The sequence below is a fragment of the Lutra lutra genome, chromosome 11 (assembly GCF_902655055.1).
Source record: "Lutra lutra chromosome 11, mLutLut1.2, whole genome shotgun sequence".
In the NCBI taxonomy this organism is placed as follows: Eukaryota; Metazoa; Chordata; class Mammalia; order Carnivora; family Mustelidae; genus Lutra; species Lutra lutra.
Genome location: NC_062288.1, coordinates 73,039,092 through 73,066,198, shown reverse-complemented (window position 1 = coordinate 73,066,198; position 27,107 = coordinate 73,039,092). Strand labels below are relative to the sequence as shown.

The 27,107-nt window shown below is 35.9% G+C and overlaps 1 protein-coding gene across 13 annotated transcripts in view; it reads right to left on the bottom strand.

Moving 5' to 3' along the window:
* The window catches only part of FOXP2 (forkhead box P2), a 572,585-nt gene that overhangs the window by 401,749 nt on the left and 143,729 nt on the right, over positions 1-27,107 (bottom strand). Inside the window, exon 4 of one of the 13 annotated variants that reach the window (XM_047694958.1) lies at positions 5,161-5,200. The exons of the other annotated variants lie outside the window; for them this stretch is intronic. The gene's annotated coding sequence lies outside the window, so the exon portion shown is untranslated. The remainder of the gene's footprint in view (positions 1-5,160; positions 5,201-27,107) is intronic. 13 annotated transcript variants of the gene reach the window in all.

Here is a 27,107-nt window from a genome sequence, read left to right as displayed (position 1 = left end):
TTCATAATAATTTTTTGCCTGCTATATGCCACAAAAAACCCCCAGATTTCTTATTAATAGGCAGCAATCTAAATTATTTCCTAATTCTATATTGGCTTATTTTCTCCTTCCCACTTTCACAGATATCAAATTTTCTTAAGTCAATCTATAAATTCTAGATTTTTAAAGAATATCCACAAATGCATTTTAAAAGTATATGCTATAGGGGCGCCTGGGTGGCTCAGTGGGTTAAAGCCTCTGCCTTGGGCTCAGGTCATGGTCCCGGGGTCCTGGGATGAAGCCCCACATTGGGCTATCTGCTCAGTGAGGAGCCTGCTTCCCTTCCTCTCTCTCTACCTGCTTCTCTGCCTACTTGTGATCTCTGTCTATCAAATAAATAAATAAAATCTTTAAAAAAAAGTATATGCCAGAGCTCAAAGTAAATTTCAAAAATAAAAGACAGAGAGAAGGACTCCATTCTACCAATTATCAGGTTTATTGCCAAAGCCAGATGCAGACAAGGAAATGGAGTTTGGAAACAAAACCACATATCAATGGGAGTTTTATATATAGTAAGGGTAATACCACAAAGTTAAAGAAAAGGTTGGTGCTGAGTTGTGTAGACAAAGGAAAACCAGCTCAGAATATAGCAAAAAATAAACTTGGCTCCTTATTTTATACCACATACGAATTTGGATTCCCATGAGATTAAAGAGTTTTAAACATGAAAGCTATCCTTTCAAAGCTAATAGAAAACCTTAGGTGACTATTTTTGACACCAAAAATTAAAAAACAATTCTGAAATAAGACTTAGGATAGTATAATTTAAGAAATTAAAAAAAAAAAAAAAAAGAAAGAAAGACAGACCTAGAATAGTATGGCATAAACCTGATAGATTTGGCCAAACCAAATGAGAATTTTTCAATAAATGATACCATAGCTAAATTTTATAAATAAATAGAGAAGACCTAAAACCAATAAGGAATTAATATTAAAATATATACTCAGAGGAAACTAATAAAAAAATGAGCAAAACCCCCGAACAGGCAGTTTCTCAGAGGGGGAAGCCAGAACAGCTATCAAGTATAGTTTAAAATGTTCAAAATCATTAGTTATGAGGAAGACACAAGACAAAAAAACAAACAATGAGATATCACTTCATGCCATCAGAAGAGCACACATTTGAATGCCGGATTCTACACTGTATTGGCAAGAATACAGAAAAATGAGCACTCTCTTGCTTACTGGTAATGGAAGCATAAATAATACAGTTATTCTTAAAAGTAATTTGGGAGACCTACAATACTTACCTGTTCTGTATGGACTCAAAACCTCCTATGCAGATACCAACTATAGAATATGTTAGCTTAGATTTTATTCACTTTTTTATTTGCACATTTTTCTCTCCCACTAGCTTCTCCATTTTCATTATTCATTTGAAATGAATTCATTATTCATTATATCAATTTGAAAAATTGATAAATCAAGAAATAGCAATAAACATATCATTTGCAATTATGGATATATAAAATAAATTGTGGATATGAGTACCAGAAACTTGTTACTTCTGTATAGCTGGACTGTGTAACAGGAAGATATAAGGGAAAAGAATGCTATTTTTCATTATAATAAGCCTTCTGTTTCATTTTATTTTTTAGCTGTGTGCATGTATTTCTTTGATAAAAGTCAGAATTAAATACAAAAGCTAAAGAAGATAATTTTAAAAGTAAACAAAGAAGTTATCACCACAATAATACACAGCTGCATTTTCTTAAAATAAAACTTCATTTTATTTAAATAAGCATTATTAATTTATCATTATTAAATATTATTTGTTATTTAAATAAGTGTTATTTTAGTAATCTAAAGCTCAAGAAAGAAAACATAAAATATGTCATAGATTACAGATCACAGATCTCACTTAATTTAAATAACAGTAACGACTTAAGCCAACAAAGGACAAGGCAAAACCAGAGCTAAAGAGGCTAATCAGAATTCTCTTGCATACACACATTCACACACATTGATTGGCTGACCAGGCTCTAAGATAAAGCCACAACCCTGCTCTCATATAGAGTGTGTAGTATAATGAGGAATATGTAATGAATAGTTATTACAGTATATTGAGCAACATGGTGTGTGTGTGTGTGTGTGTATATATATATATGTATATATACATATATACATTAAGTGCTGCCCATATATATATATGGGCAGCACTTAATTTAAGTCAAAGAAGACTTGCTGGTTAAAAGGATCCCTATATGGGGCGCCTGGGTGGCTCAGTGGATTAAGCCGCTGCCTTCGGCTCAGGTCATGATCTCAGGGTCCTGGGATCGAGTCCCACATCGGGCTCTCTGCTCGGTGGGGTGCCTGCTTCCCTCTCTCTCTCTCTCTGCCTGTCTCTCCGTCTACTTGTGATCTCTCTCTGTCAAGTGAATAAATAAAATCTTTAAAAAAAAAAAAAGGATCCCTATGTGATTCACATTTACACATTTCTTCTAGCCTTTTAAAGCACATTATGAATTTATCTCTTTGTTGTAGTAGGAGAGGAGATCATCACTCCGATATTCACAAAGGGTTTGAACTGTTTTCTTTAAGAACTGTATTTGATGAAGAGAACAATTACCAGGTGGTTTAGTTTTGTTGTATTTATTTTTTCTAAGAACTCGCTGATGCTCAAGAAAGATTTAGTGTTCTAATGTGTCACGTGGAACTCTTTGTTAATATTTTCTACCCTTCTGTCTTTTAATTAACAAAAGGGAAGATAGGTCCTAAAAGAAATACTATCACTTAATTGTTTTTTAACCAAAAAAGGAAAAAATTACACCGTACAAAGCTTAAGTGTAAAATAAGTATCTTTTGAATGCTATAGCAACATAGCATAATACAAAATCATTAGTCTAGTGAATCCCACACTTTGGAAGAATATACTAAAAATATATGAAGTAAATAAAATACATTTGTTATGTAGGTCATAATGTATAAACTGATGCTCAAAAGTAAAAACCGCACTAACATTTTCAGTACTGTTTTCATACTTTACAGCACAGGTCTTCTTGGAGAGAACTAAGAATTACTTTATTATCTAGAAACAAGCTGGTTAATTCTGGCCAGATAAGAGTAAGCAAATAATTGTTCATCGGTTACAAAGGCTTGATAGTAGAACCAATACATCAGTGAGAATAATTCAACAACAAAACTTCAGCAAAACAACAATTGCCTAAATTTAATTCCAGATGCTGGGTAATGGGGATGTATGCTAGCAGGATACAGGAAACAACCATGGGCTTCTGGGGAACAAGGGAAGTTATTTTTCAGAAGGCAAATAGTCCATATGCTATACGAACAGTTATTTTATTCCCAATATGAAGGGCTCAGAAGGCATTTTCCAGCAGGCAGTTACAGGAGAGGAACATATTATTATCATTTGTACAGATGTTACAAATATCAAGAAAGGAAACAGTTTAGAGTTTTAAAAAGCTGGCTCTGCAAAGGTTAAATGCTGTGAAACTATAACCAGAGATACATGGTGCTCACTACAATTAGCAACCTGGCTCTGGTTAAAAGTGTGAAGTCTGCAAGAGCAGGGAAGCTTGTCTATTCAATTCACTTTTGAGCCCAATAAACTTAACCTACTTCCTTGCACATAGTAGGCAGTCAATAAATATTTGCTGAATGAATGTATTCGTTCATTGACTAATCGACATGGAACTCGACAGGCATGGGAATCTAAAACTGAAATTTTAGATAGGATAGATGATGGATCTAAACCAGGACAGAGATACCGCCTTTGTAATCCAGATGCAAAATCTAACTCAGTGATTTTTCACAAGAGGTTAGACATGGAAACAAAGGAGTGTCTGTTCCACTGCCTTGACTTAATATGGCACAATATTCATTTTATTATGGAAGTTAAAAATAACATTAATTGAGAACCTAGTATAGAATATCGTTTTGAAAGTTTGAAAAACGATGATTTAACCTACACCTGAAAAAAGAAGGATAGTTTTTTTGGAAGCTAATAGTTTTGGTAGTTAATACTGGAGCCATCCTGCAGCGATGATGACTGCCCATGATGCAAAGCTTTGAAGCTTGTACAAACAGATACACTTAAATACCAATTACAGCTACTCTGCTCGAGATTTATTCTATGAGTTTGGTTCTCATATTATCCCCCTGTCATCTTTATGAAGTACGAGGTAAAAGGAGATCCCAGAATTGCTAAAAAGATATACTCCAATTACCAATAAAAATTTAGATTCACAGGGCGCCTGAGTGGCTCAGTGGGTTAAAGCCTCTGCCTTTGGCTCAAGTCATGATCCCAGGGTCCTGGGATGAAGTCCTGCATCAGGCCCTCTGCTCAGCAGGGAGCCTGCTTCCTCTTCTCTCTCTGCCTGCTTCTCTGCCTACTTGTGATCTCCTTCTGTCAAATAAATAAATAAAATATTTTTAAAAAATTTAGATTCACTATCATTTAGCCACATCGGGTGAATCATATATGCATTATTATCTCTGCAGAACGGGGCCTATGCAAGATTTATTCTTGTTGGGCTGACCCTCCCCACCGTTAATAGCATCCAGACCTAAGAAGGTGGAGCCCATGATGCTTCAGGCTCCACCACATCCCAATCAAACCAGTAAGGAGATAAATTCATAGAAACTGAACTGAGATAAAAGTTCACCTTGAAAATAATCGAAGCCACAATGAAAATTAAGTTTGCTGACATTCTGCATACAGGTCAAAACATTTATTCAGGGACAGGACAAATGCCTTTTACATTTATACATTTGCCTCTAGTTTTGAATTGAAAATATCCATTTCATAGACCAGTTCAGTCAGAGAATGTAAAACTCAAAATTAAACCAATAACATAATATAGATAAGGTAGAAGGTGAACAGGCAGTCACTGAAGGAAAAGATAAAGCCAGGACACTTACTTTTAGGATTCTGCTTTTTTGGATTTCATGCAGAGCAAAAGCTAGGTGGAACTGTGTAAAAATGCATTACTGTACTTGGGCAAATATGTAAAAATGCTTAAAAATTAAATTTCCTTGATATCTTTTTTTATTGTGGTCAGAACACTTAACATGAGACCAAACCTCAATGAAGATCTAAGTGCACAATACACTATTGTTAACTATAAGCATAATATCATAGAGCAGATCTCTAGAACTTACCTTGCATAACTGAAACTTTGTATCTGTTGAACAGCAATGGCTGAAATTTCAAATTGTGCAAAAGACTTTTCCCCTCTTCAATCACTGCAGATACTACACACCTATTAAGCACCAGGTTTACTATTGACTGAAGACACTGAGATAAAAGACACTCTCCCCGCTGACTGCTTAAGGACAGAGTAAGCATGCAGTAAACATGCCTTTGAAAGAATGTATTTCTTGAAGCCAGAGAGAGATTATAAGTTAAAAATGTGATACTGTGTAAGTGAAAGTAAGCACAGGGTGATACCAACTATAATAGCAATTTTCCATGTGAAAATAATTATTTATGAGGCAGGTGGAAAAAAAGAGACACATCTGCCTGAATCAAATCTAAACGCCCATCTGAATCTCTCATGCAGTAATAAAGAGAAAAATTCTTATATTCTAAAAGCTCAAGCAGTTTTGAATACATTTTAATTTCCTCTACTTTTTATGAAAATAGTTTCAATGACATTAAAGTTTTTAAAAAGGCTCATCAAGTAGACATATCTCACTTTTCATGGGACATGTAACTTTAATAAAGAACTTCCAAGCTTATTAGAACTGTTTTATTAAAATAGTTGTCACGATGTAGATCAGAACTATCAAAGTCATATAAATCTTAAACATGTAAATACATGATGCCATAAGAGTCAAAATGAATAATAACTTTCCAAAATAACATAAATATTACTTGGTATTTCCAATATATCGTAGAAAAGAGGAAAACCACACAGTACTTTTGACACCATTACTAGTAGAGTAAAATATCAAAAATTGGAGAGGGGAGAAGAAGGCTTTCAGGCAACAAAATTAAAGTATGAATTCTTAACCAAGTTCAAAAAATTTTAAAACCATAGGTAATAGATTGAAAACAAGCTCCTAGGTTCAAACACAGGCTGGAGTTGACTTTAATTCGTTCTGCAGAGGCATATGCTCAGTGGGAGCTCAAAAAATGCACCGCTCATAAAAGAGAATTCCTTCAAAAACCACTTTGGTTTTGTTGTTTTCGACCTAGAGTATAAGACTAAATTAGACGAAAATAGCAAAGAAAAATTCAAGAACACTACTTCTAGAATTACTAGCACAGATTTAAACACAATCAGAGTATACCGAACACCAAACAGCTCTGACTTTTTTTACATCTATTGTAGTTCGATGACTAAGCCTTAAAAAAATGCATCAGACTTAAAAGTGCTTTCTTTCTTTTCTTTTATTTTCTTACTCATCCCTTCCCATTTTGGTCCTTCCTTCCTTTCCTTTTCACTTGTATAAGAGAATAAGTAAGCTCATCCTCCTTTCCATGCTGACCAGTAGTTGTTTTTAAGAGACAGAACCACATTTCAACAGCAGATCACCATTTGTAATCCTCAGAACAAATCCCTGGTTTTATATTGTCTCATTTTCCTCTTATTTTTGGTGACACAAAGGTCTCATTTTCAGCAAATAACCGAGTGCTTAAGCATGTAAAGAGGTCATACAGAAGTAAGTGGTCAACATTAATGTGAAAGAATGCCTCTAGCTGCTTTCCTGACACTGGTGATGCTTTGTCCATCTCTTTCAAACCAGAAGAAATGGGATGCAGGCAACAGAAGGCAGGCAACCTTGAGAACCAGAACTCCAACATTAGGGCAAGTCTTTCAGACTAAGTAAGAAAGATTTAGGATACTGGGAGCTGGAGGATTTCCCAGTCACTTACAGGATACACAGCTACAACTATCCAGGGAGTCTGAAAGCCCTGGGTGACTTGAAATTTTTACGTTTTCTCTACCACTACCAATCACCAAATGATTCCTTCCCCTAAATCTCTTGGGCAAATTTATAGTCCCAACCTGATACCAGTTCTTTTGGCTTCTACCATAATAAAATGGGGAATATCCTCTACATATTGATGTTTTGTGAGAAAAACAAGGGTAACACTAGCATATTGTCATCCAGAATATAGTATGTGTTTCGTAAATGTGAAATGAATTATTAAAACTACTTAAATTTATGAAGCTATGTCTTCCTTCCTATCCACAGCTTTTAATTCAATATTTCAATCTTCTCTAATTGACTATTCAGTTGAAGTTCCACCAACACTGATCTACCTCCATCATCTAACCTAATCTACCCACATAACTCAAGATTGAAAAAAATTTTTTTTCCCAGGAAATACAAACTCTTGAATAAAATGCAATGAGAACTGACTGAGCAATGATTTTAAAAAAATCACTTCTACTGAAATGTACTAGGTCAGGTCTGAAGTCCATTTAACTTCAGCAAAGAAAAGAACACGGGTTCAAAAAAGCAGTGAGTAAGTATGCCCATTTCCTAGCACTGACTCTCCCTTCCAATTCTGCTTACTTTACAAATATATTTTATATATATCACCTAGTTACAGAAGCTATTCTATACATTTATTACAATAAAACAACACAGCTATGTGATTTATGAAACAAGATGTTTTGACAGACTGAATTTTCTTACATTATCTCATCTCTAATTCAATAAATGAACAGAATACAGATTATTCAAATTTCAGGCTAGAAGTATTAAAATAAAAACATTACCTTCTCTTTTTTCTTCCTTCATCAAGAGAAATTCATTATTAGCTAGCTATCTCTTATTTTGTTTATTTATTGTTGACAATATTTTTTTAAGATTTTATTTTTACGTAATCTTTATATCCAACATGGAGCTTGAACTTACAACCCTGAGATCAAGAGTCACATGCTATACTGACTGAGCCAGGCAGGTGCCCCAAAATAATTCTTTTTTTTTTTTTTTTAAGATTTTATTTATTTATTTGACACACAGAGAGAGAAATCACAAGTAGGCAGAGAGGCAGGCAGAGAGAGGGGGAAGATGTGGGACTCGATCCCAGGACCCCGAGATCATGACCTGAGCTGAAGGCAGAGGCTTAACCCACTGAGCCACCCAGGCGCCCCACCCCAAAATATTCTTAATCATTATTTGATTCTAGGCATTTATTTTATTCTATATCCTGGGAGAATGCTCTCGTAAGTGTAGGATGAGATTCATACAAAGACCTCAGTGCATTAAAATCACTAAGAAATAGTCTGGTGTTTTGTTTTTTTTTTTAATTCCAATTAAAACATGTATTTTGCCAATTCCTCTTCTGTTTTTTTTTTTTAATGAAAAAATTAGTGGATACTTTAGGAACATACAGTATGAAATAAAACAGATTATCAAGATCAGCAAGTGGGAAAATTCACAACAGCATCATTAGTTTTAGAATTGAAATTGAGATTCTGATTATATGGTTATATTGTGAGAAATTTTACAAAATACTATCTTTTCAAATATTCAAATAAACACAACTTGAAAAATTAATAGCAGCAATTTGATAGGTCTGCACCTTTTTATATATATTTTTATTTAGATCAAAATCTGTAGGAAACTGGAATCCAAGTATAATCAGGGAGATTTTCTAATGGTTTTTAGCCACAAAACTATATATATAGACTAAAATTCACTGAGGATTTACAGTCCTCAGGCACTGCTAGGATCTGCCCAAAAGCCAAACCAAACTGACAAGATGCTCACTAGGTACTCCCAAGACTTAAAGATTTATCACTGACATTTCAGTAGGAAATTCAAAACCCCATTCTTACACTGTTTCTGAATTCTCTTAAAGTACTTTTCATGGCCTATCAATTCAAATATTTTAGAAAGCCATTCAGGGATACCAACTGGAAGACCCACAGAAGCATTATCAAAGACAAGAAAAAATATTTGCCAATATACTCATTTAGCTAGTGAAAATGTTTTTGCAATGATTTGGCCCTGCTAAATTCTTACTACCCAGTAAGAGTCCTCCTTACATATAACCTTCCTGATTAAGTTCATTATTCGTTTAGGGAGTTCTAACATCTAAGCACTTAGGTATCTAGTTTAGGAGCCTATACAAAAGGGGAGAAAACTAGTTAAAACTCTTTAGGCTTTCTTAATGTGGCTGTATCTACCACATCAGACACTAATTTTAGCAACCTCACTATTTTCACTGATGAAATTTCCATAGAATTTTTGGATTAATAAAGATTTATCAAGACATCTGGATACAATGTTTTTTTTTTAATAAACAAGTAGTTCTTCTCATTTGACCAATTTATCTAATAGCTCTCATATAATGTATTTAAAAAGATGTTATACATTGTTAGAGAAGTGTAACAATTATTATCTGTTTGGGTCCATGTAACATCATAGAATGAGAAAATTAATTTATCATTGAGTAAATTATAGAAATATGAAGCATTCTAGGTAAGTTAGGAATTTCTGTATTATACAAAGAAAACTTAGAAGGATACAATTAAATTTAGTCTACCTTCTAAAGAAATAAATAGCAATTTGAAATTTTACTGAATCTTTCCTTGTATATAGACTGATCAAATTTTTTTTTTCTTTTTGCCTTTTTGGGGAGTTTTCTTGCATCTGTCTTAATCTTTTCTAAAGCAGGAACACAGAGTAGTCATCATTCTCTGACCATGAACTACTGGGAGAAAGTAGATAAGCCATTTTCACAAAGACACAAGAAAGTCAAGAAAATTGCCTGCTGGGGTGTGGGGTGGCTCAGTGGGTTAAAGCCTCTGCCTTTGGCTCACATCATGATCTCAGGGTCCTGGGATTGAGCCTCATTGGGCTCTCTGCTCAACAGGGAGCCTGCTTCCCCCTCTCTCTGCCTGCCTCTCTGCCTACTTGTGATCTCTGTCTGTCAAATAAATAAATAAAATCTTAAAAACAAAAAAACAAAAAAGAAAAAGAAAACTGCCTGCCACAGAGTAAGTTCTCTAAATATCTATCTTAAAATAGATGGATAAAAGACCATTAATGTAAAACATAAGACTGTAGATATAAAAGTAAGTGATCTCTGATGGATACCCTTAAATGTATCTCTAACACCAGTGTGTGGGAACATTAATTCTAAAGTGCATATCTCACAGATAGTGACAAACAAGAGAAGGACCAAGAGCACTAAAAAAAATACATTAAAGAGAAATGAATTAACTCATTTAAAATATTCATATTAGTAGCATCACAATTTAATGTTATTAAAGTAAACTTTGAAAGAAGCACAATAGGACGGTGTAATTTGTGTGTCAAATATAAACTATTTAGTTCAAGAATAGTGTGTACCAATCAGTAAGGCAAAGGAGATCCTTATCATTTTACTTTCTCACTCAGCATCTTTAATTTCCATTGCAAATGTAAAATGCTTTCTTTTTTAAAGTTACTTTCATCCAAATAATTATTTTTCTACCTTTTTATCCCTATTCAAAATATCAACAACATGACTATCCTCTAAAAAAATGTACATTTACTTGCAATTGTTCTCTTGCTATATCGCTAGGTATACTCTAAGATCTAAACCATACAGAACTTTTTGTCAGAAACTTATACACAAAGTATGTGCATTTTTATTTGCTTAGAAGATCCAGTTGCAAATGACATAACTTCACAAGATGAAACAAAAAAAACCATCTTTATGGAATGTTCAGTTAGCCCCAGAGAAATCAAACTTTTATGACCAGTGTTTAACATACAGATAAAGAGTTACATATCAATTATATTTCAAGGACAACAATAAATGCCATAAACACATTGAGTTAATGTTGTCTTTATAAAATGTTTAATTTGATTATTGGTCTGAGCTGTCCAAAACAGAGGGAGAATTATTTTCTTTTCAATTGTTGATCATACTCTTTTAAAAGATATAGTCAACAAAATAGTCAACGAAAGCAAAATTTTATTTCCTCGCCTTTTTCATGTCACCTATAACTTAGGGCTACTAATCTATAGCAGTGGAAATCCAGAAATATATACTAGAAAATAGTCACACATGCATGAATGTGCATGCTCGTGTACACACACACACATACACGGGTACACACGTACACATGCACATAGTCCCTGACTAGTCCTGTTTATGATTTTTCCAATTTTTTCTTTAAAAGCAATAATAGTATGTCAGAGTCACAGTACCAAAAATGAGTGACCTCCTGACGTAGAAGATGTGTGTCCTCTGTGGATACTTCAGGAGTCTAAAATTGATTTTCTTCATTTTAGCCTGTGAGGTGTGTAGACTTCACCAATCATCAGAATGAGTAACGGCACTAACAGTACACAATAAAGAAGCAACAGCTTTAAGAACCTCAGAAGCAACACCTCTAGCATCACAGCCCTCGTAAAAAGGTTCTGGCTCTTCTCACCTGTTATTCTGTTTCTTAAAACACTATATTCTGGCAGATATTGTGTTTGTGATGATGAAAAAAAGTCTAACATGTAGTTTGCATACAAACTGGAGTAGTAGTTTTCAAAAAGTGAGCATTTTTGCACCCAATCTGAACTTTTTTTTTTTTTTTTAAGATTTTATTTATTTGACAGAGAGAGATCACAAGTAGGCAGAGAGGCAAGCAGAGAGAGAGAGAAGAGGAAGCAGGTTCCCTGCGGAGCAGAGAGCCCGATGCGGGACTCGATCCCAGAACCCTGAGACCACGACCTGAGCTGAAGGCAGAGGCTTAACCCACTGAGCCACCAGGCGCCCCCCAATCTGAACTTTTAATCTGAATTCTAATTTGCCAAGATTCTGGCTAAATAAATATATTCTAATATTAAGCTACATATTTGTAGATTCCCTCCTGAACAAATACAAATAACCACTGAACAACTTTACCTTCATGTCCTTCTTAAGTCTAGTGTTTTGCTGATCTGATTACAGTAAGTTCCACACATGAAAAGTACAATTTCAATTTACATGTTCATGCCCATCAAAACATGAATGGATAAACCCAATATGGTACAGGCATACAACCGAATATTATTTAGACTTAAAAAGGAAAGGAATTCTGACAACATGCTATAAAATAGATCAACCCTGAAGTCATTAATGCCAAGTAAAATAAGCCAGTCACAAAAGGACAAATATTGTATGATTCCACCTATCTGAGATAACTAGAGTGTTCAAATTCATAGAGACAGAAAGTGGAATGGTGGTCACCAGGGCTAGGACAGGGGTAATTAGGAGGTACTGTTTAATGGTTACATAGTTTCAATTTTATAAGTTGACAAAAGTTTTAGTAAAGGTTGCAAAAAAAAATGAAAATGCACTTACTGCCAAGGAACGATATACTTAAAAATGGTAAAAATGGTAAATTTTATGCTATGTATATTTTACAATTTTATTTTATTTTTTTATCATTTTTATAATTTTATATTTTTGAAGAATTGTCCTTTTTTAAAATGATTTTTGTTTTATTTATTTGAGAGAAAGAGAGCATAAGCAGAGGGAAGAGGCAGATGGAGAGGGAGAAGCAGTTTCCCAATGAGCAGGGAGCCCGACACCGGGCTTGCCCTGAGCCAAAGGCAGAGGCTTAACTGACTGAGTCACCCAGGCACCCCTATAATTTTAACTTATTAAATAATTTACATGCTCATGTAGGAGTAAATCTCTAAAATTCGTGCAGGAGTGATACTTATAACTTAATGCAGAATAGTAACAAAATGATTGAAGATGTTCTTGGAAATCTGGTAAGATTTCCAAAAACTTCTTCAAAAGCTTTTTGTAGGAAAGATTATCAAGAAGAGAGTAAAGGCTGCTCTCCTTAGGATGCAGGAAGCTGGTATTTTTAAGTGTTGAAAGATAATTTTTTCAGTCTTAGCCAAGTATACCAGGTATGTGCTCTAGGAAGTTTGCTGGCTTATATGATTTGGGTCAAGCAAAATTTTCATTTAAGTATAACTTCTCCTCTAAAGCATTTTCTGACACCCCATTTCCACAGAAAGATTTGCCTACTTGCTCATTTTTTTCTTCTGATGAACCCTACTCAAACATTTTATAGCATGCTATAATATGATTAAGATACTAATCTGTTTACATTTTATCATCTACTATGAGATCTTAAGCTCCTTGAGCATTTTTCAAACATCTAGCCCTGAGAGGACCCTAAATAAATTCTTGTTGAGTAGACTGGGAGCTGAATTATTGAAAATTTTACTCATTAAATAATTACTGAGTGCCTAAAATATGTAATGCTCAGTAGAAATAGAAAGTTTAAAAAAAATTATATGCTCCCTATGTCAAGAAATTAAGCAAGTCTAGTAATCCCCTAAATATATTAACACTATAAACATCATTTAAAAAAAAAAAGATACAAATAAAGTACCACAGGTAGTGTTCACACACAAGAGAGATTATATATTGGTTTGGATGAAAGCAGAGATGAGGAAAGGCTTAATCAAGGACTTAGCACCTTATCTAAACATTCAAACATGGATGATACTTAAAATAGGGGTAAGAAAGAAAATATGGTCATGATTTTGTGAAAAAACAACAATGGGAAAGTCACATGAGGTTACAATAGAAGTTCTCAAACGTTTTTATTCCCAGGTCGCCTTTAACCTTTTAAAAAATATTAAGAAACTTTCCCCGTAAAACAAGACCAAAAAAAAAAACCACTTTTGCTTGAGGGGATGATCTTTCTATACTAACTTTGTTAGCTATTAAACAATATTTTAAATCACAAAATAGACAAGTACATATTCCATTAGTTGTCAGAGCAATGACATCATCAAATGTCACTTGGCCTCTGGACAACTCTATTGTATATTCATGAGAGAGTAAGAGTGAAGAGTGAAAAAGACAAATAAGATCTTAATATTAGTATGAAAATAATTTTGACCTCACAGTCATCTTGGAGGGTCATAGGGATGTTCAAGCTATAGATTTTAAATAGGTAAATATAAAAGATTTTTGTACAAAACAGTCATATGATGGTGAGCTGACCTTGGAAGGACGCCTTTAAAAATGACAGAAATGGGTGTGGAGGTGTGGGAATGCAGACTCTAGTGCAGGCAGAAGCCTATCAGAGAGTTTACTAGGGGCGGGCAATAAGTACAGAGGACAGTGCTAAAAGAAGAAAACAGAAGCTTATGTCTTAAAGGAACCACTAAAGTTACAAAAGAATCAGGAGGTAACATAGGGGGCGTCTGGGTGGCCCAGTCAGTTAAGCATCAGATTCGATTTCAGTTCAGGTCATGATCTCAAGGTCTTGGGATAGAGCCCCGTGTTGGACTCTGCATTCAGAGGGGAGCATACTTGAGAGTCTTTCTCTCTCTCTCCCCCTCTGCCCCCCCCCAAAATAAGTAAGTAAATCTTAAAAAAAAAAAAAATTGTGTGTATACATATGTGCGCCTGGATGGCTGAGTCAATTATGCATCCAACTCTTGATTTCCACTCAAGTCATGATCTCAGGCTTTTGAGACTGAGCCCCACATAGGGCTCCCCACTCAGCAAGGATTCTGCTTCTCTCCTCCTTTCTTCCTCTTTCTCTGCCCCTCTCCCCACTTGCACGTGCTCCCTCTCTCTAATAAATAATAAATCTTAAAAAAAAATAACAATACAGTATAAGGCCACCAAAGGAAGAATAAGTTTCAAGATTAGACCGAGTAATTGTGCCAGGTATTAAAGTCAAGGAAAATAATGATTAAGAAAGTGAAGTCAGAAAGTCTTTGATCAGCTACAAAAAGGGAGTGTATATGATTGACTAGATAACAAGACACTCAGAGAAAAATGTTAGATGAAGAAGTTTTGGAATAAGCATAGATGACTCATTTGGATCTTTGATATTGAAAGAAAGGAGAGTGAGCAATAGCTTTTATTTGCAACTGAATGAGAGTTTGGTGTTGAGAAAAAGACTGAGGGAAGGAGGAATGACAGAGAAGCTAGGTTTCAAAGGAGCTAGGAGGAAATGAGGTCAAAAGAATAAATAGAAAGTTTTGTTTATCAAAAGAAAAAAAAGCCCTCCTCCCCTGGGAGACTGAGCTAAAAGGAGAAAGGCTGGCTAAGGGTATGGGGAATTAGCTGGTAATAGAAAAATGAGCAGAGGACTACATTAGAAAGGAAGTATTTTGGAAGGTGACAAGAAGTCCCTGAGTAGAAACAGAACTAAGGTAGAAAGAAATGAGAGAATTAAAGGAGAGAAAAAAAGGTAAAAATTTTAGTTGCTATTAGTATACATGGTCAACAAGGGGTAAATGCCAGAGATTGAAACCCTAGGATTCCAACTGCCATGCTATTAAGATCATTTCTCGGTTGGGGGGGGGGCGGATAAAGGTTTACACTAGATCGGCATTGTTCAATATTGGTAGTCTCTACCCACATGTGACTATTTCAAGCTATTAAAATTAAATAAAATTTAAAATTCAGTCATTTTTTTTAGCTGGAAGCTAGACGTGAGCAGCAGGAAGAACTCCCTGAGGCAGAGTCCCAAGTCCTTTAAGGGCAATGATAAAGATAGGAGCTGGAGGTAAGGCTGTGATAAATAGCTTACACATTAGAACCTCAGGGGCAAAACATCCTGACCTTGAAGCTTCCAAGACCCTGAGACGGACAGATTAAGAGCCACAGGTGCAAAGTGTAGGCTCACCTGCCTCTTCCACCTCTGCCCCAAGGTGACCTTTAGGCTCATTATAATGTATATGCATTGTGGTTTCAGTCCTCCTCCCCCTTCTCCCCCTCCACCCCCCCCCCACCCCCATGGAGAAAGGCAGCCAGGAGGAATCAGTACAAACCTTGTAGGGTCAAAAACTTTCCATGGGAGGAGTCCCCCAGATGACTGGAAACAGCCTTAGAGACCACTCCACTGTATACAACTCATTCCAACCTGCAAAGACCAAACAATATCCAATCCAAACAACGCAGAGGCCAGTTCCACATCCTGGAACAGCCTGCTCTCCCACCTGGAGAGCTTACTTTTCACTTCAATAAACTGCTTTGTGCCTGCTACTTTCCTTGTGGCTACCTTTATTTGCATGTGGATTCTCATTTAAATCTTTTCCTGGGAATCCAATAACTGAGACCTCCATTCACACTAAGCAAACTTTCCCACCCTTTACAATTTAATGGTATCAGCCAGATTTCGAGTGCTCAAGTGGCTACCATGTGGTACACTGTAAATATGGAATATTTCCATAATAACAGTAAATTCTAATGGATAAAGAGACCCCATGTACATTTATTAAAAGGATAGAAGATAACACAACATAGAGTACTTAGTTCTTCTTGTGTATTTATTATGTACCCAACAGTGCACTAAACACCTCACATCCATGATTGCATTCAGTCCTCACAACCATCTTTTGAGATACTTTCTATTACATTCCCATTTTACAGATGACAAAACAGAGTAAGAAGAGACAAATAACTTGCTTTAGATCACACTGTAGCTGAGATGAGATTGAATCCAAGAACTTCCTGATTCCAAGAACAGAGGAATAAGGAAGAGGAATGATATTTTGAAAGTAATAATATCCAGAGAGTAGAGGCTGCTTTTAGGCACCAGGCTTGAGCAATAGAAACAGGAGCAAGGCAAAAGTGCCCACAGTGCCTAGTGAGCTGAATGCAAACAGGCAGGCTCATTAGATGACCCACCTCTAAGTAGCCTTAGGCCCTCACTAAAAAACTGGCTACTCACCACCAGGCACAGTTCCTAAAATGACGAAAAAAAGGGAAAATTCTGTATGTTCCTGTATGTATCTACCCTGTAACTGTAGGCACTCACACTGCCTCCTGGCAGATAGTCTGTCCTTTTCCGTGGTGCCTGCTGCCCCCTTGCAGTGTGTTCAATAAACTTCTACCTCTTCTGTTCTGCCTTGGGTGAATTCTTTCACCTCCCATGCCACCGCCACCGACCCCCATCCAACCGGAAGGCACCAGATCCAGGCAGTTTAAAGGAGAACTGTCTTGGGGCGCTGGGTGGCTCAGTGGGTTGAAGCGGGATCCAGGCCCGAGTCTGGCTCTCTGCTCAGCGGGGAGCCTGCTTCCCTTCTCTCTCTCTGCCTGCCTCTCTGTCTACTTGTGGTCTCTGTCAAATAGATAAATAAAATCTTTAAAAAAAAAAAAAAGCTGTCTTTTCCCTTGATAATGAGAATACAATGAAGTGCGCCCATAGCAACAGTTTAGAAAAGGCTACATGAAAAAATATAATTTATGTTAAATTGCAGTATTTAACATAAATTATATGCAATATTAAAGTACCAGCTTGAAGTGCTTTAAATTAGAAAGTGCAAAAAGTTATCATGGCAACTTTAGCTCACCCACCTTACTTTGTGAGTTCCTGTCAGGTGGGGAAGTTACTGTTGCCATGGAAACCACCGCAATACTACTACTTTACACTTATATAACACCTTTCATCTGATGAGCTCAAAGAGACTTATAAACATTAATTCATTAATAGTTCTTTTTATTGAAAGTGCATCAAAATTTACCTAATGGCACACAACAACAATTGCAGATCAAACAAAAGGAAACTTCACTGCTCTCTAACAGATTCGCACAGATTTTGTACCATCTCTTACTATTTTTAAAAAGAAAGAGAGAGAGACGGTAATCTTATACAGACATTCACCTGCTTGTCTCTTGTACCAAACTGAAAACCATCTCCTATTGTTTTATTGTCAAAAATAGGCAGCTCTTCTTCCACCCACTCTTTAATTTCTTTCTTCATGTGTTCAGCTAATTGCCTGGGAATGTCTTTTAAAACGCCATTACACAAACTTACCTGTGCAGCTCTAACCACTAAGATATTCACCAGTATGAATCTGGTTCTTTCTTTAAAGGATGTATGACCTCATTTTAAATTAACAAGAAGAAAACTAAAATCTGAAGGATTCTTTTGGTATTTAAGAGTTTGAAAACTGGAAAGTGTAAAATCCTTAGCTGTTCATAGGGATTTTTGTTCTTCAGCTATTAAAAATAAAGCAAACATTTGTTTCAATATGCTAAAATATAATAAAACACTCAGAAAAATCAGGTCAATGAAGGGGTCTGTTCAGCACAGGATTTTGTTTTTAATAGCGTCGTCAAAGGATACTTTATGTGATTACAACTTCTTAAATAATTTCATGATGTTGGCTTCAAAAGTAACTTACCTCTAATAACTTACTAGGATCTATCACTCAAGAATGCAGTCAAATTCTTTTGGAACTTGTTTATTTTCTTCAACTGGTGTACTTCACTATTTTCTGAGCTAAGACTACATCTGCTACATTCTGTTGGTCAAATTAATTTATAATTCCTTCCCTGATTCAAGAAAGTAGAGAAAGAGAATTTTTAAGGGAGAAGCTACCAAATCACATTGTAAGAAGACATGCATTCATGTCTTCATGTTGGGGAAATCTGAGGCTTTTTTGGTAACCCATTACAGATGTAAATCTTTCCAGAATGTATTATTTCAGACTTCTTATAAATAATAATTTAGAATTTGTTAACTCAATTCTTATTAGGAAAACCCATCATTAACCCCATCAGTGTACAATTCTGTATTTTAAGCTTTGTCCTTTTTCTCCATGTCAAGTTACCAGCTGTTTTCACATCTCAGGTCCTAAGGACCCTATCCATTTCTTCCCTATTTATCCTCCTTTCTCAACATACACACATTTACTTTCCTTCTCCTGTTGGAAACCTGTTTTATCACTGAGCAATCATATAACACAAGAGCCGTTCATCATGTACTCTCTAAATAAGGGCTGAATTAAGAAGTTAGTAGGTACCTCTGAGTTTCACACATCTTTCTCCAGTTCCTATTATGCTCTGGCTTTATCCTTCATTCCCAGTCAAGGAAATACTTTACAAGGAAAATGATATTATGAGGAATTCTCTTAGAATTTTTTTTTAAACCTCAGAAACCAAATCTATTTTAAAATGTTAGGTCACTGAACATAAAACAAATGGCCCAAAGCAGAATTTTTTAATGGCCTGTTTAAGTGCAAACAGCTTTAATGTATCTTAGAGTAATTATTCCTTCTGTAACGCAGTTGGGCAAAAATTTGTTTGTTAACAGCTTTGAGTTTTGAATTCTGTTGCTGTTCCTCAGTAACTTTTTCAGTTCATTTGTATTCTTCTGGTTACTCTATATCTACTGTTAATCGTCTGAAATGGTCATCAAAATGTAATAAGTTGATCGAAGACTCTCAGATATTACTCTTTAGAATAAGCTTATTCCTTTTATGAAAGATGCATCTGTATTTGACTTTGTAAGATAATAAATTCAGGTAAAACCCAACTGGGACTTCTAACATACTCTTCCACAATATATGAATTTTATACTAAATAAGACTATAATATTCTCCTCTTCAAATGGAAGCCACATTCCCACAGGAAATGAGGTACTAAACTATTAATCGCTTACCCAGGTTTCTCTGCTTAACTGTGGTACCTAAAACTTCATCGCAGTCCAAGTACTGTAAAACATTACAATTTATGTTCACATAAATGAAACTTTCTAGAGGTTCTTCATCTAGTCTACAATGCAACGTTTCTGATGTTTTTAAGACAGAAAACTTCTTCACATTCAACCTGAGAAAAAGACAATGTAAAACTCAATTTATAAGTCAAAAAAATATTGTCATGAGCAATGCTGTTAAGACTTTTAATGTTTTATAATATTATGGGAGCAAACTGAACAATTATGATCAATAAAATTACTAATAGTGGCTTTTTCTTTTCCATTTCTTTTTTTTAATATTTCAGGATGTACCAGTTGACGATGTGTTTGCTGCTCTCTTCAGATCCTTTCTTTCATTCTCGCATACAGTTTTGGTAGACTTACGCCATTCTAGAACCTCACACCAGTCTTTGCAACTATGCTCACTCTTGAAGAGATGATGCTATAATCCATCTTTCTTTCTCACAAGATAATTGACATAACTGGTCAAACCCCAGCCTTTTGTTCTTGCTCTGTATACGGACGATCACAAAGTATTCACCAAATACAGTATAATATAATGATGAAGGCATAACCCTGCAGCAAATTCTACTGTTCCTACCTTGAAAATGTATGCATAGCTCAAATCTCTTGAATGACCATCCACCACTACTTCTACCACTACCAGCAGGTCCAAAGCCACCATCATTTCTAATCCCGATAATTGTAATAGCCTCCTAAATAGTCTTTCTGCTTTTTCTCTTGCCCCTATTGTCTACTCTCAACACAGCAGCTGAGGTGATTATGTTAACACAAAAGTGAGATCATCTTTCAAGACCCATCTTCTCAAATGTCTACAACAGCTTTCATTTTAAGGGATAAAAACCAAAGTGCTTCAATTGTCTAGAAATTCTCATAGGATATGGCTCTTTCTTTATATCTGTCTCTCTGGCTTTACTTCCTACCACTCTTCTTTCTCTTACTCACGAGCTCTAGCCATGCTGGCCTCTATTTTTCTTTAAGTATACAGATTATGCTCCTATCTAAGGGAGGCTGCACCTGTCATTCCACGTCCCTGGACTATTTTCGCCAAGATGTCAATGTAACTAATTGGCTTCATGTCTCATGGTTTCCTTCATGTCTCTGCTTAAATGTTACCCTATAAGACAGACCTTCTTTGATTACTCTCTGTATGATGGTAAACACCACTCTCCCACAATCCAGGTACTCCCTTTCCCCTTACATTGCTTATCATTCATCATAGAACATATTATTATCTGACATTCTCCACCCCCCCATATATAAAATGTAAGTCATATAGAGCAGAGACTTTGTCTTGTTCATCGTTGCATCTCCAGTGCCAAGAAAACAGGAACACAGGATAAAATCAATAGATAGTTTTTGAATAATGAAACAGGATTAAGTGTGAATCCATCCTGTCTCAGCTGTTTGACTTTAGAAAAAACACTAGGCCCTCTATCGCTCAGTTTACTCATTGTAAACTGGAAGTAGTAATAATAATAAATGATAAATAATTACCAGCCTTATTTGTGAGCATAAAAAGTTCATATATGCAACACGCTTAGAACAGCGTCTGCCACAAAATAGTGTTACATTAAGTTTTAGCTATTACCAATTTCAATAAGCCTATTAAGTTAAATTTATGGAGCTGAAGTCTTTACTGTGGACAAGAACAGAACTGAAAAATAAGCCAACTCAATATTTTCCTTTTCCTTATCTCTAGCCTTATTTTTTGTGAATATTTATTTGTAAAACCCACTTGCAGCCAACAGTAAGCAAAACTTCAACGTGGTCTGAATTAAATGGCAACAACAGATTTTTCAGGTATGGAGAAACTATAATCTGAATGACCAGGTATTTACTTTTTTTTTTTTTTTCCAGCTTTATTTATTTTTATCAAGGTCCTTCCAAAAAGTTTCAAGATAGACTCTTCATTCATTCTTTTACATCTCCCAACTATTATTGTATCTCCTACATAGAAGGCACTATGCAATGATGGCAAAGCTATGACATCCAACTATTCTCAAAGAACTTCTAGCCTAGGAGTGGATCTCAAACACGCAAAACCAGTATAACATCAATCACAATGAGTATTAATTAGAATCCTATTCAGTGGACACAAGACTACAATCATCCTGGGACTCAGGACTAAGATTCATCAAGGAGGAGGCTGAGTGCCAGTGGGAAAATAGAAATGGTAATTCACTAAGGCAGTAGCAAAGAGAAGGAAGAGAAGAGTGGAGGGATCCAAGAAGTCTAAAGGAAGTAGAATAAATGAGACTGTCACTAACTGGGTATGTGAAAAGAAAGAAACAGTGGTTAGTACTTACTGTTTGACTTGGGCATGATGTGAACTTGAGATGATTGTTGTCATTCTCAACATAGGCAGCAGAAGAGAAGGAGATTTGGGGTAAAAGATGATGGATTACTACATTTACTGGGTTTAATTTTACATGTCTGTGAGATTATCAAGGTGTGTGAGGTATAACCATAGAGAATGAGAAACTCAGGTAAAGAGCCTGAGAAAAAGTTCTCAGGTTATAAATATATATATTTGCAAGTCCCTGGAATACTCATAGGTAAAATAGGTACACCAAGAATAAAACCATATTACAAAGTATATATTTAAAAAAAGGAAGAAAACTGTATCTCAAATCCTATTGGAGGAAAGTTATAGCTCTATAATTCTGAGAAGAATTTATCATCAGATTATTTTGTAAGACAAGAGTGGCCAGGAATAAAAAATGTTACCCAGAAAATAATTTTACATAAAATGCAAGGATTCCAAATATGCCTTTCAACATAAAGACATTTGGAGAAAGCCACATATAAAATACGAATGTAGAATTCTGAAAAGACAGTTCTACATGGTATGATATGGTTAACCAGAATTTTTAAAAAAAGAGTGTGGACACTGCACCTGTCCTCTTAAGTATCTAGTACATCTGTCTACATATACGAAGTAGCTAATTACAAAGATAATTCATTCAACAAGGGTTCTAGAAGGCATCCTGAGAAAAGCACAAGTTTTAAGAGTAACGCAAGAATTTGAATCCTGGTCTTGACGCTTATTAGCTGTGTGACCCGAATCTCCAGTGCTTAGAACTCTGTCCAGTACAATGTAAAGGCTCTATAAAAACTTCCTGAACACATTGAATGAATGACTTTCATTCTTTAAACATTTCTTTAAACATTATTCTCCTTAAACATAATATGGGCCCATATCATATAAGCCTGGAAATTCCTTAATTTTTTTTTGTTTGTTTTTGATTTTTTTTTATTAATTTTATTTTTTATAAACATATATTTTTATCCCCAGGGGTACAGGTCTGTGAATTGCCAGGTTTACACACTTCACAGCACTCACCATAGCACATACCCTCCCCAATGTCCATAATCCCACCCCCCCCCAATCCCCCTCCCCCATCAACCCTCAGTTTGTTTTGTGAGATTAAGAGTCACTTATGGTTTGTCTCCCTCCCAATCCCATCTTGTTTCATTTACTCTTCTCCTACCCCCTTAACCCCCCCATGTTATGATATAAGGGAGAGGAGTCTCCCTCATATCACAGAGATCATATGATAGTTGTCTTTCCCCAATTGACTTATTTCGCTAAGCATGATACCCTCTAGTTCCATCCACGTCGTCGCAAATGGCAAGATTTCATTTCTTTTGATGGCTGCATAGTATTCCATTGTGTATATATACCACATCTTCTTTATCCATTTGTCTGTTGATGGACATCTAGGTTCTTTCCATAGTTTGGCTATTGTAGACATTGCTGCTATAAACATTCGGGTACACGTGCCCCTTCGGATCACTACGTTTGTATCTTTAGGGTAAATACCCAGCAGTGCAATTGCTGGGTCATAGGGTAGTTCTATTTTCAACATTTTGAGGAACCTCCATGCTATTTTCCAGAGTGGTTGCACCAGCTTGCATTCCCACCAACAGTGTAGGAGGGTTCCCCTTTCTCCGCATCCTCGCCAGCATCTGTCATTTCCTGACTTGTTAATTTTAGCCATTCTGACAGGTGTGAGGTGATATCTCATGGTGGTTTTGATTTGTATTTCCCTGATGCCGAGTGATATGGAGCACTTTTTCATGTGTCTGTTGGCCATCTGGATGTCTTCTTTGCAGAAATGTCTGTTCATGTCCTCTGCCCATTTCTTGATTGGATTATTTGTTCTTTGGGTGTTGAGTTTGCTAAGTTCTTTATAGATTTTGGACACTAGCCCTTTATCTGATATGTCATTTGCAAATATCTTCTCCCATTCTGTCAGTTGTCTTTTGGTTTTGTTAACTGTTTCCTTTGCTGTGCAAAAGCTTTTGATCTTGATAAAATCCCAACAGTTCATTTTTGCTCTTGCTTCCCTTGCTTTTGGCGATGTTCCTAGGAAGATGTTGCTGCGGCTGAGGTCGAAGAGGTTGTTGCCTGTGTTCTCCTCAAGAATTTTGATGGATTCCTTTCTCACATTGAGATCCTTCATCCATTTTGAGTCTATTTTCGTGTGTGGTGTAAGGAAATGATCCAATTTCATTTTTCTGCATGTGGCTGTCCAATTTTCCCAACACCATTTATTGAAGAGGCTATCTTTTTTCCATTGGACATTCTTTCCTGCTTTGTCGAAGATGAGTTGACCATAGAGCTGAGGGTCTAATTCTGAGCTCTCTATTCTGTTCCTTTGATCTATGTGTCTGTTTTTGTGCCAGTACCAGGCTGTCTTGATGATGACAGCTTTGTAATAGAGCTTGAAGTCCGGAATTGTGATGCCACCAACTTTGGCTTTCTTTTTCAATATTGCTTTAGCTATTCGAGGTCTTTTCTGGTTCCATATAAATTTTAGGATTATTTGTTCCATTTCTTTGAAAAAAAATGGATGGTACTTTGATAGGAATTGCATTAAATGTGTAGATTGCTTTAGGTAGCATAGACATTTTCACAATATTTATTCTTCCAATCCAGGAGCATGGAACATTTTTCCAATTCTTTGTGTCTTCCTCAATTTCTTTCATGAGTACTTTATAGTTTTCTGTGTATAGATTCTTAGTCTCTTTGGTTAGGTTTATTCCCAGGTATCTTATATACTTATAACTATCTTTTAGTTTTGGGTGCAATTGTAAGTGGGATGGACTCCTTAATTTCTCTTTCTTCTGTCTTGTTGTTGGTGTAGAGAAATGCAACTGATTTCTGTGCATTGATTTTATATCCTGACACTTTACTGAATTCCTGTACAAGTTCTAGCACTTTTGGAGTGGAGTCTTTTGGGTTTTCCACATATAGTATCATATCATCTGCGAAGAGTGGTAGTTTGACTTCTTCTTTGCCGATTTGGATGCCTTTAATTTCCTTTTGTTGTCTGATTGCTAAGGCTAGGACTTCTAGTACTATGTTGAATAGCAGTGGTGATAACGGACATCCCTGCCGTGTTCCTGACCTTAGCGGAAAAGCTTTCAGTTTTTCTCCATTGAGAATGATATTTGTGGTGGGTTTTTCATAGATGGCTTTGATAATATTGAGGTAAGTGCCCTCTATCCCTACACTTTGAAGAGTTTTGATCAGGAAGGGATGCTGTACTTTGTCAAATGCTTTTTCAGCATCTATGGAGAGTATCATATGGTTCTTGTTCTTTCTTTTATTAATGTGTTGTATCACATTGATTGATTTGCGGATGTTGAACCAGCCTTGCAGCCCTGGAATAAATCCCACTTGGTCGTGGTGAATAATCCTTTTAATGTACTGTTGAATCCTATTGGCTAGTATTTTGACGAGAATTTTTGCATCTCTGTTCATCAAGGATATTGGTCTGTAATTCTCTTTTTTGATGGGATCCTTGTCTGGTTTTGGGATCAAGGTGATGCTGGCCTCATAAAATGAGTTTGGAAGTTTTCCTTCCATTTCTATTTTTTGGAACAGTTTCAGGAGAATAGGAATTAGTTCTTCTTTAAATGTTTGGAAGAATTCCCCCGGGAAGCCATCTGGCCCTGGGCTTTTGTTTGTTTAGAGATTTTTGATGACTGTTTCAATCTCCTTACTGCTTATGGGTCTGTTGAGGCTTTCTATTTCTTCCTGGTTCAGTTGTGGTAGTTTATATGTCTCTAGGAATGCATCCATTTCTTCCAGATTGTCAAATTTGTTGGCGTAGAGTTGCTCATAGTATGTTCTTAGAATTGTCTGTATTTCTTTGGTGTTCGTTGTGATCTCTCCTCTTTCATTCATGATTTTATTTATTTGGGTCCTCTCTCTTTTCTTTTTGATAAGTCTGGCCAGGGGTTTATCAATCTTATTAATTCTTTCAAAGAACCAGCTCCTAGTTTCATTGATTTGTTCTATTGTTTTTTTGGTTTCTATTTCATTGATTTCTGCTCTGATCTTTATGATTTCTCTTCTCCTGCTGGGTTTAGGGTTTCTTTCTTGTTCTTTCTCCAGCTCTTTTAGGTGTAGGGTTAGGTTGTGTACCTGAGACCTTTCTTGTTTCTTGAGAAAGGCTTGTACCGCTATATATTTTCCTCCCAGGACTGCCTTTGTTGTGTCCCACAGATTTTGAACCGTTGTGTTTTCATTATCATTTGTTTCCATGAATTTTTTCAATTCTTCTTTAATTTCCTGGTTGACCCATTCATTATTTAGAAGGATGCTGTTTAGTCTCCATGTATTTGAGTTCTTTCCAAATTTCCTCTTGTGATTGAGTTCTAGCTTCAGAGCATTGTGGTCTGAAAATATGCAGGGAATGATTCCAATCTTTTGATAACGGTTGAGACCTGATTTAGGACCAAGAATGTGATCTATTCTGGAGAATGTTCTGTGTGCACTAGAGAAGAATGTGTATTCTGTTGCTTTGAGATGAAAAGTTCTGAATATATCTGTGATGTCCATCTGGTCCAGTGTGTCATTTAAGGCCTTTATTTCCTTGTCAATCTTTTGCTTGGATGATCTGTCGATTTCAGTGAGGGGAGTGTTAAAGTCCCCTTCTATTATTGTATTATTGTCGATATGTTTCTTTGATTTTGTTATTAATTGGTTTATATAGGTGGCTGCTCCCACGTTAGGGGCATAGATATTTAAAATTGTTAGATCTTCTTGTTGGATAGTTCCTTTGAGTATGATATAGTGTCCTTCCTCATCTCTTATTGTTAGTCTTTGGCTTAAAATCTAATTGATCTAAGGATTGCCACTCCTGCTTTCTTCTGATGTCCATTAGCATGGTAAATTCTTTTCCACTCCCTCACTTTAAATCTGGAGGTGTCTTCAGGTTTAAGATGAGTTTCTTGTAGGCAACATATAGATGGGTTTTGTTTTTTGATCCATTCTGATACCCTGTGTCTTTTGATTGGGGCATTTAGCCCATTAACATTCAGGGTAAGTATTGAGAGATATGAATTTAGTGCCATTGTATTGCCTGTAAGGTGACTGTTATTGTATATTGTCTCTGTTTCTTTCTGATCTACTACTTTGAGGGTCTCTCTTTGCTTAGAGGACCCCTTTCAATATTTCCTGTAGAGCTGGTTTGGTATTTGCAAATTCTTTCAGTTTTTGTTTGTCCTGGAAGCTTTTAATCTCTCCTTCTATTTTCAATGATAGCCTAGCTGGATATAGTATTTTTGGCTGCATGTTTTTCTCGTTTAGTACTCTGAATATATCATGCCAGCTCTTTCTGGCCTGCCAGGTCTCTGTGGATAAGTCTGCTGCCAATCTAATATTTT